We start from the raw sequence: 18205 nt of genomic DNA on the forward strand, positions 1-18205 counted from the left end.
ATAAGGCTCTAAGCTCTTAATGAACTGCTTCCTGTAGTGAAGGGTGTGGGGTGTGAGAACTTCTACCTCAATTTCTCTACCTTTTGACTCTATGAAATCACTTAACCAGACATTGCTTCTGGGTTGCCCTAAAGTTAGTTTCCATGATTAGAAAAGAGATAGAAAGAAAAGATTATGGCATACCTATGAGACAGAATTATTTTCTGGGTGCTAAGACTCTAATGACTGGCCTTATTGACTGACTGAAATTCCTAAAAAGGATGGGGCATAAATATAAGGTGAAATAATTTTCTGAGTGATAAGACCAATGATTAGTTTTATTGTCTAAATGAGATCCGTTAACAGAAAATCTAGGAAATAAAGGTGGTCTGCTTAGGAGTGGTGCACTCCAGGTGTGAGTTGGAGATATTCACTTCAATGCGGGGACATACATATACGCAAGCACACACTGTTTCCAGAGACCCTTTTTCAAAAATTAATTTCAAGTTCCATTCAGTATAATAATTCCACATTTAGAACCCTGACATTCAGAATGAGTTCAGCATTCATATCAAGTTTACCTGTTCACCTGCTATTCAGTCTGCCCATTTAAATCAAGTCCTCTTGATCATTCATGCAGTGTGCTACCTATGACCTTGCCTTCCACAGCTGTGCATTCATGATCCTTGGTGGTTTGTGGTGTGAAAAAAAAATGCTTAAAGAAAAAAACAGCTTTGGGTAGTATCTAACCAGCCATGGTCCCTTCTAGAGTCAAGGGCCCAAGGCAGCTTCCCAAATTGACCCTGTTATACCCTGCCACTGTGCATACACTTATGCGCACTTGTGCATTCAGACAATTATACACACGTGTCTGCACACCACACACACACACACACACACACACACACACACACACACACACACACACACACACACACACACACACACACACACACACACACACATGGAGAAGGTAAAGGATTTTGGTGCTCCTCTTCTGAATGGACTGCAAAGGCCACAAGCACTTTATCCTGCCAAGTGTTTGCAAAGCATAACTGCTCACTTCTATTTTTTTGTTAAAAGTACAGCTGAGCTGGGAGTCAAGGGAGCAGCCCATGGTTTTATTTAATGTGTCTATGTGTGCATGTGGGGGTGGGGTGCTCATCACCCCCCCTTTCCCTATGGCTCTGGTGCCCTTGGCAGCAATGCCGATTTAGTCCTCTGGTGCAATGGATAAGCTGTTTATTCTTTTACAGATATTGCATGTGTAACTGAAGTCTAGCAATACTGTGTACATGTGTTTTGTGGACTTGGAGAAAGTATATAATCATGTACCTCAAACTGTCTTGTGGGATCATAGAAAATACAAGACAACTGTGTCTTGCAACCATTTATGCCTTGCCAGTCCCACTGTTAGACCACCCTCCTTTTTTGAGGAGGTCTAGGCTGGTCAGGCCAGGGATAAGTTTATGAATATCCATTTAACCATCTAGTTCCCATTTGAAAGAAGGTAACGTATCACACTGATTAATTAACAGTGGAAGTCTATTCTAGTGATGGGGAAGGTGTTGATTATGACCCCCCCCACCATGTATTTTACGTATTTGCAGGTGAAAATTTTAGATACCTGGTCCTGGTATTTGTGGCACTATTTCAGTTGAGGAGGTGCAAGAGATCTAGGACCAGTGGATCCCTAATTGCATAGAAAGCAAGGCAAAGATCTCATGTCAGCAGTCTGTAAGATAATGAATAAAGGTGCAGTGCTTTTAGAATGCGAGGCAAAGATCTCATGTCAGCAGTCTATAAGATAATGAATAAAGGTGCAGTGCTTTTAGAAAGCAAGGCAAAGATCTCATGTCAGCAGTCTGTAAGATAATGAATAAAGGTGCAGTGCTTTTAGAAAGCAAGGCAAAGATCTTATGTCAGCAGTCTGTAAGATAATGAATAAAGGTGCAGTGCTTTTAGAAAGCAAGTCAAAGATCTCATGTCAGCAGTCTGTAAGATAATGAATAAAGGTGCAGTGCTTTAAGAAAGCAAGTCAAAGATCTCATGTCAGCAGTCTGTAAGATAATGAATAAAGGTGCAGTGCTTTTAGAAAGCAAGTCAAAGATCTCATGTCAGCAGTCTGTAAGATAATGAATAAAGGTGCAGTGCTTTAAGAAAGCAAGTCAAAGATCTCATGTCAGCAGTCTGTAAGATAATGAATACAGGTGCAGTGCTTTTAGAAAGCAAGGCAAAGATCTCATGTCAGCAGTCTGTAAGATAACGAATACAGGTGCAGTGCTTTTAGAAAGCGAGGCAAAGATCTCATGTCAGCAGTCTGTAAGATAATGAATAAAGGTGCAGTGCTTTTAGAAAGCGAGGCAAATATCTCATGTCAGCAGTCTGTAAGATAATGAATAAAGGTGCAGTGCTTTAAGAAAGCGAGGCAAAGATCTCATGTCAGCAGTCTGTAAGATAATGAATAAAGGTGCAGTGCTTTTAGAAAGCGAGGCAAAGATCTCATGTCAGCAGTCTGTAAGATAATGAATAAAGGTGCAGTGCTTTTCGAAAGCGAGGCAAAGATCTCATGTCAGCAGTCTGTAAGATAATGAATAAAGGTGCAGTGCTTTTCGAAAGCGAGGCAAAGATCTCATGTCAGCAGTCTGTAAGATAATGAATAAAGGTGCAGTGCTTTTAGAAAGCGAGGCAAAGATCACATGTCAGCAGTCTGTAAGATAATGAATAAAGGTGCAGTGCTTTTAGAAAGCGAGGCAAAGATCTCATGTCAGCAGTCTGTAAGGTAATGAATAAAGGTGCAGTGCTTTTAGAAAGCGAGGCAAAGATCTCATGTCAGCAGTCTGTAAGATAATGAATAAAGGTGCAGTGCTTTTAGAAAGCGAGGCAAAGATCTCATGTCAGCAGTCTGTAAGATAATGAATAAAGGTGCAGTGCTTTTAGAAAGCGAGGCAAAGATCTCATGTCAGCAGTCTGTAAGATAATGAATAAAGGTGCAGTGCTTTTAGAAAGCGAGGCAAAGATCTCATGTCAGCAGTCTGTAAGATAATGAATAAAGGTGCAGTGCTTTTAGAAAGCGAGGCAAAGATCTCACGTCGGCAGTCTGTAAGATAATGAATAAAGGTGCAGTGCTTTTAGAAAGCGAGGCAAAGATCTCATGTCGGCAGTCTGTAAGATAATGAATAAAGGTGCAGTGCTTTTAGAAAGCGAGGCAAAGATCTCATGTCAGCAGTCTGTAAGATAATGAATAAAGGTGCAGTGCTTTTAGAAAGCGAGGCAAAGATCTCATGTCAGCAGTCTGTAAGATAATGAATAAAGGTGCAGTGCTTTTAGAAAGCGAGGCAAAGATCTCATGTCAGCAGTCTGTAAGATAATGAATAAAGGTGCAGTGCTTTTAGAAAGTGAGGCAAAGATCTCATGTCAGCAGTCTGTAAGATAATGAATAAAGGTGCAGTGCTTTTAGAAAGCGAGGCAAAGATCTCATGTCAGCAGTCTGTAAGATAATGAATAAAGGTGCAGTGCTTTTAGAAAGCGAGGCAAAGATCTCATGTCAGCAGTCTGTAAGATAATGAATAAAGGTGCAGTGCTTTCATTCTTTTGTTGTAGCTTAGGGTTTCTAAGCCAGTGATCTCCTTAGTTAGGAACCTGCATGTTCTTTCTTTTTATAAGATATTCCATAAGGGTAATTCTGACTTATTAAAAGCAACCATTCTGGAACAAGTTATTTGCAATGTTGGTGATTTAAACATTAAAAGAAACTTGTTGTATAAGGAAAGCATATATATTTTAAAATATGGCACTTTGAGCACTTCTGGGCTGAATACTGAATGCACGTGGAAACTGTTTAATTGTGTTTTATTGACCTAGTATTAAGGACTATGTTTATCTGTTTAATTGCTTAATTGCTTAATTATTTTAGAATGCGTATTACTTGAGTATATATACATCTGGTATCTCTGCTTAAACTTTGTACTCCTAGAAGACATTGTTTGCTGAAGTGCTAGAGAAGTGACTTTATTAAACTTCTGTTGAACTCTGGGAAGTGACTTTTTTCGGAACTGGTTTTCTTTTTGTTGTTATACTATCTTCTTTCTACTTGGTTGATATCTCAAGCAATGTATATCCCAAAGGAGGCACTATATTCAATAATTGGAGTAATCAGTTCTGATTGCAAGGAAATTCTTACCTCTTTATATCTGATAGATATATCATAGGCAATTAACTGTGCTAAGTAGAAGGACTTTCTGACTATTGTCACTAATTGATGATCAAAGGAAAGGGAATTATCAACTGAAGTTTCAAAGTCTTTAACAACATTCTCATTTTGGAGTGGGAAGTCATCTGTTTTATGCTGGGGAGAAGTTTTTTTTTTTTTACATAATGTGACAATATTCCACTTCTTAGCATTTAATCTGTCCATTTTTAGTGCACCAGGTATTTATAAGTGTAAGTTTTTAAGAAAGAGTTTGAATTTCAGACTTGGATTTGACAATGACTTCCAGTTTACAATCATTTGTATAATTGGTTAGACAAAGGTATTGGTTCATAGTATGGAGATCAGAAATGTAAATCCCGAACAAAAGAGAGACAATCATAAGGTCTTCTTCACATATGTCCGCAACCTCAAAGGAAGCACCCAGATCTTTTCAGAACTGGTGGTCAAGGACATCACATATACAAATGCTGTAGATATAGCAAACTTGCTGGCTGACAGATTCAGCAAAAATGTTACCCCTCTGTCTCCCATTAGTAAATCAGGACATCCCCAGTACCTGCCACTTCCCCTTATATCTAGGGAACAGGTCATTGCTGCTCTCTCAAAGGCAAAAATACAGCCTCCATGAGACCCAATAACATCCTAGGCTGCATCCTACGTGAACCTAGGCAGGATCTTGCAGCACTATTAGGCACCCTATTCAACCAAAGCCTGAGTACTGGCTTTATCCCAGCTGAGTGGAGGGCAGCAGCTGTCATCCCTTTAGACAAAGGTGGAGCATCCACTGATCCAGGAAATTATAGACCTATCAGCCTAACTAGCCTGATCTGCAAGGCCATGAAATGGATTATCATGGACCTCATTAACAATGATACTGGCAACCTCCAAACACTTGATCCCACACAGTTTGGCTTCATCAAGGGGAGGTCATGTCTGCTAAATTTGGTTGACTTCTTTGAGACAATCACCAAAGCCATGGATGAGGGGAGGATGGTGCACACTGCCTACCTTGACCTGGCCAAAGCCTTTGACACTATTCCCCATTCGGGCATAATAGATAAAAGTGTCTTAACTAGGCATCAATCCAAATGTTACCAGATGGGTAGCAAACTGGCTCACTGACGGAACCCATGTAGTCAAAATAAGGGAAGCCACCTCAAGCAGTAGACCCATAATACGTGGCATACCCCAGGGGTCGGTCTTGGGGCCTCTGTTATTTGGGATATACAAAACCAATGGGCTATGGTTGACCAAGCTGGGTGCTGTCATCATTTCCCCTAGTGATGTGGACATCCTCCAAGAGAGTCTTACTCAGGCAAATGACTGGTGCCAAAAACATGGCCTCAAGCTGAATGCCAAAAAATGCATCATCATCCCCTTTGGAAAGAGTGACGTCCCCACAAATTATCATATTAATAACAACATCCTAAACACACAATCAGTCATGAGGGATTTAAGCACCCAGGTTGATAGCAACCTGATTTTTGACCACCATATTGCTTCCGTTGTATAGGAAGCCTTCTACATGGCCCACCTCATAAGTAAGGGTATCTCATCCAGGGACAAGGAGGTTCATAGATTCATAGGTTGGTACTAGGCTATTGGCCCTAGGGCCTATGCAAGCCTAGCCATAACAATTCCCTGGATATTTCTTCTCACAATATTTACTTCCCTGGGCCCCTGTCTAGCAGAGCGACTGACGTGATTGACGGGGTGAATTTCCTATCTCCCATCCAATTGTCAAAGTTCCTTTTGAAGAAGGCCAAGGAGACACTCTACCGGACATGTATGGGCAGTCTATTCCAAAGTATGGGGAGTCTGTGAATGTTGAGCAGAGCCACAGAAGTAATCCCCAGGGTGAATTTCCTATCTCCCATCCAATCATCAAGATTTTTCTTGAAGAGTGCTAATGAGGAGTTTTGTTTGATATAGACAGGTAGTTTGTTCCAGAGTATGGTAAGTCTCTGGGACAGGAATCTATCTATCCAGCATGTTCTATTTATTGTGGGGACAAGGTTTAGGTCCCTAGAGCATGTAGCTCAGAGGGATTGGGATTTCTTTAAGTGGAGCATGTCCAAAAGCTCTGGGTTTGACATAGCTTTGTGTGTTGGGCAGGGATCGCCTCTGAGTAGGAGATATGCGACGGAGTAAAGCTGCAGTTTTTTGAGACGGTCTGCGTAGTGCATCTGTTTGAGGCTGGTAATCCTCTTTGTGAGGTATTTCTGCGACCTTTCCAGTTGTAGATGTCTTATGAGGTACATACCAAAAGGGGCGTTGTACTCTATAATGGGTCTAATGAGTGACGAGTAGAGGGGAAGAATGATCTCTTTTTTCCTGGATGAGAAAGCTTTTGTGATGAGGTGTGCCACATAGAAGGATTTCCTGACTACTGTGGTGATGTGATCATCAAAGGAGAGACTACTGACCACCTGTGTCCCAAGGTCTCTTATCACACTTTCGGTGTTAAGTAGACTTCCGCTACTTATTGAGTATAACGCCCCTTTCGCCATGTACCTCGCAAAGCACATGCAGTAGCTGGAGAGACCACAGAGGTTCCTCACCAGGAAAATCCAGGGCCTCAAACATCTACCATACACAGATAGGCTAAAAGCCCTATCCCGCTACTCAGTTTCATACAGACTCCTCAGAGGTGACCTTTGTCTGGCATACAAGATGATCACAGACCCCACTTTAATGGGACTGCTGTATATCTGCAAGTCAAGCTCCACTCGAGTGACCCACACACTCTGCCTCAACCTGGTCTGTGATATCAACAAGACTTGTTGGCAAGACAGATTTGTGTCCCAGACACTCCCCCATCTATGGAATAGACTCCCTCTCCACATCAAGCAGAGAACCTCTTTACCCCTTTTTAAATGCAACCTGGATAACTGGGTGGGAAACAGAAAATATACCCTTGGAATTCAACCCATGTCCCTGTTGGACAGGGGCATCAGGTGCTGATTTGTCTAAACATGGGTTAAGGCTTATAAGGGCCTCAGGGCCAATAGCCTAGTAACCTCCTATGATCCTAAATACACACAAAAACATACACTTTTGCACACTCGCACTTGTACACACTCAAACGTGCACTTGCGCATGTGCATAAATGCACTTACATACACTTCAGCGCACCATGCACACACTGAAATAAGGGTTTTGATGTATCTCTTCTGATGAAAGGACAGGTTTTTGGAAAGAATGACTGCTCACTTCCATTTGTTTTCAATAATGCAGCTGAGCCAGGAGCCGAGGGCACAGTCCATGATTAGATTTAAACTGCATGTGTGTGTGTGGGAGCCCCCATAGCTCCACTGCCCTTGTGTCTAACCCTCCAAAGTCCTTTTGTAAACTACCCCTTGCTGTAGCTGAATTATTTGTGTTATTCACAAGATTAACTCTATTTTATTCCCATAGTTTTATCAGATACAAACAGTTTGAAAAACACATCCCCCCAAAGATTTTTACTGCAGATTTACCATTTTATATTGTTCCCTTTCCTTGCACAGAAATTTCCAAACCACCTCCCAATATAGTATCCTCTTTAGCCACTTTTTCACCTAGCTAATTATTTCATTCCTGTCAGTTTTCCTAATAACCTTCTGCAGGGGACAAATTCAGATATCTTGCTTGATATCCAAATATATGTTATTAGCCTGCTTCCCTTTTTTAATTCTCTTGTCACCAAGTTCTAAAGCTATACTGGGCACTTCTGACAAGATATTGCATTTCTGAAGCTGTCCAATCTACAGTGACAAAAGTCTGTTAGTTAACATTTCAGGATGAAACCCGGTAGCACTGAGTATATGAGCATGAACACAGAAATGGTCACACTTCAACTTTTTATTGTAGAAAGTCAAGTCCCGGCTCTGCCACATGACTCACACCCCAGAAATGCTTGCATTATTTGAAGGTACAGTACTTTACATGCCTAGTATGTGACATTCTCCTTTTAGTAAAATAAAACTCCTTATATACACACATATATTGAATAAGGTCTACAGCTATGACTAGTGAACTGCAAACAAAGACCACTGAGAGGCAAACGACTGAACTCCACACTTTTAATATGAAAAAAATAAAAATATATGAAACAAACAATTCCCATGAAGTGCTGTTCATCTGGCTTAGTAGCCAGACTTCATCAGACAAACCACAGATAAAAGTCATGCCTTAAATAGTGAATGACACACCCTCCCTTCTGTTTAATTACAAGTTAATTACTTAATTTATTAACTCAAAGGTCACACCAAACCAACTTTTTTCTTTTTTCTTCTTTCTTTTTCTTCATACAGAAACATCTTACCAATTCTTGCATAAGCAACTACCTATAATTAAAACCTTTATATCCAACAATAAACATATCTGCAGTATTAAATACATTCTAAAAATTATGTTTGTTAAAAATTTATTATATGAAAAGTTATCTTCACAAGTGTATGTAAACATCCTTCGTAATATCCATAAAATCTGCTCATGTCAATTTCTATTATTACTAAATGTAGCTCAAAGGGGCTGTCTCATCTAGACAAACTTCTTAGTTTTAAAATGCAAGTTATAGATGTTACTTCATTTACACCTGGTGGTCTACTTGCATCTAAACGGAGCTGCCATAACAGTTCATGTTTTTCCAATACTAAGTATTAGGGGACCCCGCTAGTATCGGGTACAACTCGTCTGATAATTCTAAAGAGAAAGGTACGATCTGGGTACCTAGCACAATGCCTAGCTAAGGCATTCTCCACTTTCCCTTTATTGATGTTGTATATATGCTCATACATCCTTTCTCTGAGCTTTCTGTTGGTTTTACCGACGTAGAATGCTGGACAAGTTTGGCACTGAGCTAAGTACACTATGGATTTTGAGTTACAGTTAAACCTTCCATCAATCCTGTAGGTCCTATCCCTCACCAAAAAAGTGGTCCCAGGGGGCCATACATTTATAAAAATTGCATGAGTCACATTTAAACATACCTGGCATTTTGTATGCTTTGTACATGTGCCCCTCCAATATAGCTTTCATGTTCCTACCCTTCTTGAATATCAAGGTTGATTTGACACCAATTTTTTCTTCAAGTGCCTTGTCAGTGAGTAGGAGGTTCCAATTCCTACACAAAATGTTCTTAATTCCATAAGCATCTATACTAAAAAGGGTAATAAAACTCACTGAGTAAGGTCTTTGTTGTATATTCTGTGAAATAGCATCATACCCCATTCCCATGGTGTCTGAAGTGTTTTCATAGGAGGATTCTAAACGTGTCACTCCCATGTCTCCCACCTGATCTGTACACAAAATGGATTTATATAACCCTTTTCATCTTTTATACTGAACGTCATGTAAAAGTTCCAAAATTAAAGTTTTAGGATATCGTCTGTGGAGAAACATGTTTTTCATTTCTGAAGCTGTCTAATCTACAGTGACAAAAGCCTGTCAGTTAAGATTTCAGGATAAACCTGGTAGCATTGAGTATATGAGCATGAACACAGAAATGGTCCCACTTCAACTTTTTACTGTAGAAAGTCAAGTCCCGGCTCTGCCACATGACTCACCCCCCAAAAATGCATGTATTATTTGAAGCTACAGTACTTTACATGCCTACTATGTGACATTCTCCTTTTATTAAAATAAAATCCCTTATATACACACATTCATTTAACAAGGTCCACAGCTATGACTAGTGAGTCATGAGACAATTACATATCAAATAAACTATTGTACTGAACCCTCTTACTGACTGTGCATTCTTGAAATGCAAGTGGCTTCATTATCAGTTTACCATAACATGAACAGTAGCTGCTGCCTCCAGACATATTTATATGCATATCAATACTCATTGTATTCACTGTCTCTTCAATTACTTCTGTATAATCATAGACCATCCCCTTGTACAAGATGGTTGTGTATGTTGAGCAACAACTGTGGTTTGTAACCATGATATGTGTCTCCAATTCTAGTCTAAAATCATCCGTTCATGTTCAAAGCTGCCTTCAAAGCTGAAAAAGTATTTATTGTCTTATAGTAAAACTGATTTTGTTTCATTTGCCTTCATTGAAGAATGTCTTATCTTGGTTGCCTACTCTCCTGTACTAGCAAAAACATGATACAAGAAGCATTGTTTTAAAACTTCTTCCCATTAACAGCTGTTCTGGTGAAAGTCTGACAGCCTGTTAAGATGTATTTGTGTGTTCTAAGACAGAAATGTAACAGTCTAATTGGTTAGATGAATCATATTTGTTTAGAATAAATATATATTTTTTTAAATTCTGAATCATTCTTTCAACTTGGTCATTTGATTGGGAGCATCTTGCACCAGATGTTATGTTTTTGTAACTCCTATTTTGTGACAAAACAACTAATCTCTTGGCAAGTAAACTTGAACACCATCTGGTGCATCGTGCCTAAAAAACAATTTCAGCATGTTAGTTACATAATCTGCTGTAGTGATCTAAAACGAAACTACTTCCAGATACTTCAAATAACAGTCAACACAGAACATAAAATTAAGGATGTTTATACTGGAATAAATCACGTAACTTCAGCTATGGAAGTGAAATTATTTCATATGGAATTAGCTCCTGTTTCTGGTTTTGACTCACGAGCATGCCATATAGATCACAATCTTGCACCATTTGCTCAATTTGTATGGACATATCAGGCCAGTACATTATGCTTCTAACTCTTTCTTTGTGCTTTAATATGCCACGATAAGATGCAGTTTCAACATCTTCTAATTTTCAAGGAAGTGGTAATAATGAACTTGTCACTTTTAAACCTAAGTTATGTATGATACTTGTAACTGCAGTGGTGGTGCTGCGGTAGCGCTGTCGGCTCACAGTAAGACGTTGTCCTGTTCGATTCTCAGCTAAAGCATCTTCTGTGTGGAGACATGCGTGAATGGGTGTACCTTCATTGAAGGTTGTGCGTCAGGGCTGGCAACTCGGTATGTAAAAATCTACTGCCAATCATTAGCGGACCGGAGTTCCGCTGTGGTGACCCCTAACAGGAAAAAGCCGAAAGATACAACATGTATGCATCATACTTCATCTCTGAAGGGGAAATGCAGCTTGATTAATGAATGAATATGCTTCATATTATCCAGCCATCCTGTCACATTGCACCAAATAATAGCTGCATCTTTAGGTAATCTCTTCAAGCAACTATCAATTTCTGATGCTTTTCAACAGCACCTGGTAGTTGAGTCATAACATATAACACATTTAAGTCTTCTTCCAGCAAATCTTTCCTGCAATCTCTGATACATTCTGCTATGTGTCTACAATATGAATCGGTTTTCTAGGCTTGTAATGCACTTTGATGTTAGACTTCTGTAAACTCAGATCCAAAACAAATGAAAAAAATCAAATCAATCTGCACCATGGCTAACTAAAGCAACTAAACACACTGTGTTTCAAACAGACAAAGCCTGGAAAGACTGACATAAAAGCAGGAGACAAAATACATTTCATACATTTAGTCTTCTCAGAAATCTTTCTAAGGACTGCATTAAAGAGATAAAAAAAAAAACTATAATATCGTCCTCCAATACAAATACCAAAAAATCTAAGATTTTTTTTGTTCATTTCTAAACAAACCAATAAATCCTTGCCAAGCCACCACAGCCTGTCTTACTTCTAACACCACTGAGTCAATACCATCTCAGTTCGACTCCTGCTTTATACAGATAGTACAGTCTCTGACTAATACTAATAACAGTTCACCTCTCTGTCTCTCTCTCTCACCCATCCTCTCCTGACCAGCCGCATTCATCGTCTTTCTTCCTGGTCTCCACCTCTACTTTAAGAAAACGTCTTTTGAAAATAAAACTAAGTCTTTTAGCTGGCCATCTTAAAACTGAATACCTGAAAACAGCAGTTGATTCAGCAGCTCTCCCTGTATCCATCAAAGGTCCATATCTAAGAAATATGTCCCATCCATATGGAGAAAATCCTATATAATACTATTCCACAACAGACTTTCCCAACTATAGACCAATTACCATCCTATCCCCTCTGTCGACAATACCAGAAAAATGCATCTGCTCACAGTTTATGCTGAGATGCAAAACGCAGCATGGTTTTGTATCTCGCCACAGCACTACCACTATTCTCTTCAACTTCACGAATATCGTAAACCAAGACAGGGATGATGGCAGCTTGGTAACTTCACTATTCTTACATTTACAAAATAATTTGACAGCATATCCCATCAACATCGTCTTACTGAACTGTTTTCCTCAGTCTCATCCAGCTCTCTCTGCCATAGTCCCATAGCTATCTGATTGATAGGCAGCAAGCAGTCTATTGGAAACAAACACTTATCTTCCGTCCACTTACTTTTGGCATCCCCAAAGTATCAATATTAGGTCCCCTCTTGTTCAACATATGTATAAACACTCTACATACTGCCACCCACCTTGCTAGCATAGCTCAATATGCTGATGACTCAAGCTTTACATGTGGTGCCCCATCTCTACCACCACTTCAGGACACCACCCAAAATTCTTTCATTGCTATTGAAACTTTGCTAAATAATACAAATCTACTTTTAAATCCGAAACAAAACAAAGGTATGTTCCTTACTCCTATACAATACCAAAATGAAACAATTTCAAAGAAGGATAAAGTGGTTTCAGTGGACAGTTTTCCAAGAGAAACTGTGTGCTAAATGTATTCAGTTTGAAAAAGGTTACAGAAGGAGAAACCCACCTTTCTCCAAGATATAGCAAACAAAGCTGATTATGTTCATGCTGATGTTTGCCAGGAGTAGGCAATATGCAAGCAATAATGCCCTCCAGGGTGTGTGTTAATGTGTAATTAACCCCCGCAAAGGGGTGTTATGAGGCCGAACGCCACAGGCAGAGGGCCTCTACCCCTCTGGAAGGGTGTTAATTACATATTAACACACACCCTGGATGGCATTATTGCACTTAGAGAATGGGCTTTATGTAAAATTGTTGTGTTTTACTTATTTATTTTTTTAAGTACTATATTATTTTTTTATATATTTTTGATGTAAAATAGTTCCCCTGCCTAATGTTTCAAACTTGCTGCAGTATATGTTAATGGTGTCGGAGGAAGCATTTTACATCCAAAATATAACAGTGTAAAAAACGTCCAGGTATTTACTTTATTTTTTTTTCTTCCTTCCTCCTAAAATGTTTGGTTTGTTATCATTTGTTATAAACTGATGTCTCTAAATGATCACATAAATTTGACATTTAGACTTTCTTTTTATTTAGAAAATTCACTATATCATAAATCCTGTTATTTAAGCAACTTTTATAAAAAAAATAATTAAAATTTGTTCTTATTTTTGAGACTTTCTTTTCCCTTCATTTTATTTATCCATATTTCTTTAGCTGAAAGGTCGAGAGGTATGTAGACCTCTTTAGTTACTACTATTGCCAGTGGTCGATCACTGTCATGCATGCACACATACACACACTTCTGCTTCAGAAAATGCAAGATGACACAAATCTTAATGTTGAAGTAATGTGATTTTATAATATGATCATGTAAAAATATATTGTTATTTTGAGCCTTTGTTCCCCCGTTTATTTTATGCTTATCCAGATATGAGGTAAGAGGTTGAGAGGTAGATCTCTTACGTGCTGCTGCTGCTGCCAGGGATCATTCTCACTCTTCCCTCTCTCTCTCTCAAACACACACACACACACACACACACACACACACACACACACACACACACACACACACACACACACACACACATAGTCTCTTCTGCTTTCATACACGCATATACTCTCACTCACACACATACACACACACACACACACACACACACACACACACACACACACACTTTATTTTAAGTTTCTTTTTCTTTTTAATTTACACTCACTAAACAGCAAAAGTGCTGATCAGTCAGTGGAAAGTAACGGCTCAATCGATCTAACTGTTCACTCAGTCACTTCTGCTTTCACACACACATACATATGCACACGCAGTCTCTTCTGCTTTTGTGCACGCATTCACTCACACATGCAGACAGAAACATAAACACACATACACATACACACACAAATGCACTTTTTTTAACAGTTGCTAAACAGCAAAAGCGCTGCTTAGCAAGTGTAAAATAATGGCCCGGATCTCTCTTTCACTCACATGTATGCATACACTTACTTACAGATAAACACACACACTTTTTCTTTTAATTTTCATTTCTTTTTTTTTTTTATTTTACACTCGCTAAACAGCAGAAGTGCTGTTCAGCGAGCATGAAATAATGGCGACCTTTAGTTTTTTTCTGTCTGAGCTCCATGGTGGCTTGATATGCTGTGTGTGAAGAAGCGGCGGACTCAATTTTTCAGTGGGCATTACTTCTGTATTAATACCCTGCTGGAGAACATTCGTTCTCCAATAAGGATGTGATCAAAGGGTTGCTCATTCTCTAACTGACATTATTGCCTAATAGTTGTTCTCAGTGGCTAAGATGCCTTACAACGAATAAGCCTTAAAATCGTGCAGAACATACAGCATTCTAATCTGACCACTAGAGGGAGACTAAAGCTTTTGTAGTCACACTAACCTCTCCTACAGTCATACTTAACTAAGAAGCAATTTGGAGAAACAGAATGAATCACACAGCTCACTTAATTTCCTAGCCTGTGTTACACAGTGAGTGACACTGGACTGTAAATGTTTGCTGCATACAGGTTTCCCGGCAATATTTATTTTTCATTTGGTATGTGGGCCATGGTGACAAAACTGTGTAAATTACCCACTTCTCTGCTTTACTGAAAAGTGGTAGGTTCCAGTCTAACTATGAGAATGTGGTCAGTTTGTGAAAAATAGCCTAAAATACTTACATCATGTTCACTAATTAATTATACCTACATTTTATTTATGTAATATTTATATGTGTGTTTATTTAACCAGGAAAGTCCAGGGAGAAGAACCCTTTTTTCTGTGGAGGCCAAAGAAAAGCTTCATATATTACAATGGAAATGTTATATTAATAAATTGATTGAAACAAATGTGAAAAAGAATATATGAGACAATAACAAGCACCTAACAAACTCCAAGCAGATATGCTAAGCAGTTTATAGAATTACTTCTTACTAAGTAAAGCGTTACATGACTGCATACCCTCATATGTCCCCGATTTGACTCAAATTTTAGCTCTGTCCCTCTTAATCCCTCCGAAAATTAGTGACTTTTGCAGAAAAGGTGGTGAATTACACGTAATGAATAATGATGATAATTGGGGTTATAGGGTTCTTTTAGTTCAGAAAATGTGTATTAATTCATATTCCTGTATTATGTCAGTGTATGATGCTTATAGTACTAATATTTTAAAAGTGTCCCTGATGGTCCCTGATTATTTCTAAATATATTCCTGATTCTTTTGAGATCTGTCCCTGATTCATGAAGAGCTATGCATGACTGAAATACATATGAGTTAACTAGATCATTCGATAACAGTATAGTAGAATGCAGACATGTTACTAGAAATATATATGATACAGAGAACTAAACTGAAAAAATATGTAATACATGAACGAAAGAAAGAAATGTTTCCATAAGAACAAGATACTTGATTAAGGGAAGAAACAAAAAAAAAATATAAGAAATGGAAAAGAGGTTGAACTATTCATTTTGAAAACTGAAATAAACTAGCAGGACAAACACATTGAGCATAGCATGAGACAAAAATGTATATGAACATATTGAGCATATTAGGAAACCATTTTATAGATACATAAGATGTGGAAGCAGTAAAGACGTAGAAATAAATAAACTGTGTTTAGGTTCTAAAATTTATTCTCAGATGCAACAGACTATAGATATGTTTACAAAATCTTATGCAAAACAGTTTGGCTCCACAAAGGGGGTGATAACTTGTTCTAGTAATATTCAGGTAACTTCAGATACTGGAATCAAAACAGATTATATTGAAAAAGAACTATGCATACTGGATCCAAACAAAACAGTGGGAGGAGACGGAATAAGTAATGACCTGAGAACACTTCAGCAAGAATTTATAGTATCATTACATCTATAATTTACTTGGTCATATAAATGGGGAGATTCATCAAGACTGAAGACATGCACTTATTAAACCTGTCTTTAAGGGAAAGGGGAGTAGGGCAAACCCAGACTCACACAGACCATTACTTCTACTTTCATGTCATGGAGAAAGTGATATTGGACAAGCTATTGTCAGAACTGGAAAGGCTGGGACTTCAAACCATACATCAGCATGCATATGTTGAAAACAGATCTATTACCACCTGTAACATGATGTTCTATAACAATATAATAACAGCTATGAATGAAAAATATGCTGTGATGTAATTTATATAGATTTAACTTCAGCATTTGACAGGGTCACATACAAAACACTGATCAATAAATTACAGAAACTAGGTATTGATTTATTCTTGATAAGATAGATAGCTGCATGGCAAAATTCTTGGTTACAGTCAGGGTGCCGGCCTATGTCCTAGGCCCTGCCTTGTTTAGATTGTACCTTTCAGACCTGTCTTTTTCATCTGAGGTTTTCTACAGTCTGTATGCAGATGACCTGAAATTGGGTAAACTGATTACATGTGCTACAGATAGGGCTAGGGTTGCCAGCTTTCTTTGTGGCTAAAACTGGACTAAGGTCATGCCCCTCACATCACCCATATCTCCACCCATTCCCACCCCCTCTCCCATCCTTGCTCCGCCCATTTTGTGACATCACCGTGGCATCAGCTGATGGGAATGCCCTCTTTTTCTGTTCCAGATGCCTGCTTTCAGACGATTTATTATGCTTTTCTGTAAAAAAGCATAGTAAATCAGCCAATTTAACAAACACTGATAGGCTATTTCCTTTTGTGAAACAGAATACTGGAGTTAGTACAGTGTTTTCCTGGCTACCAGAGAATTGATTTGATTTGTGGATAGTCCAGAAAAAAAATGTATAAGACCGCAGGCAATACTGCCAAACTGGCTTACCTAGTGCTCAGTGTCTGTACCTGATAGAGCACCCATCCTCTCAGCTAGTCATCAGAAGACAAAAGAAAATCCATTACCTAAACCAGGATTCACACCCCCTTCAGTACAGGCAAAAGGAAAAAAAATCCTTTGACTTTTCCTGTAACAAACAGATTTGTACACTTACACCATCTTTATACAAACTGGCTGCCATCTTTATACAAACTGGCTTCCTACAGCCAAGTGACTTTCTTGATACAACTTAAGACATATGAAGCTCTTGTGTGCCTTTTGGCACCATCATCAGAAATGCCAGTAGAGAAAAAAAAAGACTGCAGAAACTGTAGTTATTGATCAGCCCCATCACCCTCCTTATGTTGCACACCAGATGGCTGCCTCCTTTACCTCACCCTTGCTAAAACTTGTGATGGCAGCCACTCACAGGTCAGCCTCCAGATTGCCACTATGGTCACTTCTGATCCATGGTGCCATGCTACTCCTTCCTTCATGTTAAATACCTTCTCCCCTACAAAGTCACATAGAAACATATATGCATTCCTTACATATGCAAAATGGCCAACCTCCTGATCATGGCTGTTCCTTGAAATCTTGCTGACAGTGAAGATGTGATAATCCATTGGTACCACTGTCCGCCTCAAAGAATATAAGATGAAAAGGTCAAACTTCAGCTTTTCTGGAACATATTGCCCATTTGCTTTTACACTTCTTAAATTCATTTTCTGTAACAGTGTTGCACAAAATTCTGACACCCAGTTATCACTTCAAAAAATGATCATTGTACCTCGGCTCTTCCAAGAGAGCCACTAATTCCATATCGTCATCCTCCCCAAGCCCCACACTGCTCATTGTGTAAACAAGGTAAGAGCCATTATAAGACTGGTGTTCAGGAACTCATAACAAAGCATTAGCTTTGCATTTAGCGGTTTACTCTACTTTTCAAGAAGTAACAACATACTTTGGAATGTCATCTCTTTTCAAGAATAGTCATTTGAATAGCCAAGAATGACATATGTTTTACTTCATTAACTAATATTTAAAAATGCATTGA

The sequence above is a fragment of the Protopterus annectens genome, chromosome 6.part1 (genome assembly GCF_019279795.1).
Source record: "Protopterus annectens isolate FY-2018-M chromosome 6.part1, PAN1.0, whole genome shotgun sequence".
Lineage (NCBI taxonomy): Eukaryota > Metazoa > Chordata > Ceratodontiformes > Protopteridae > Protopterus > Protopterus annectens.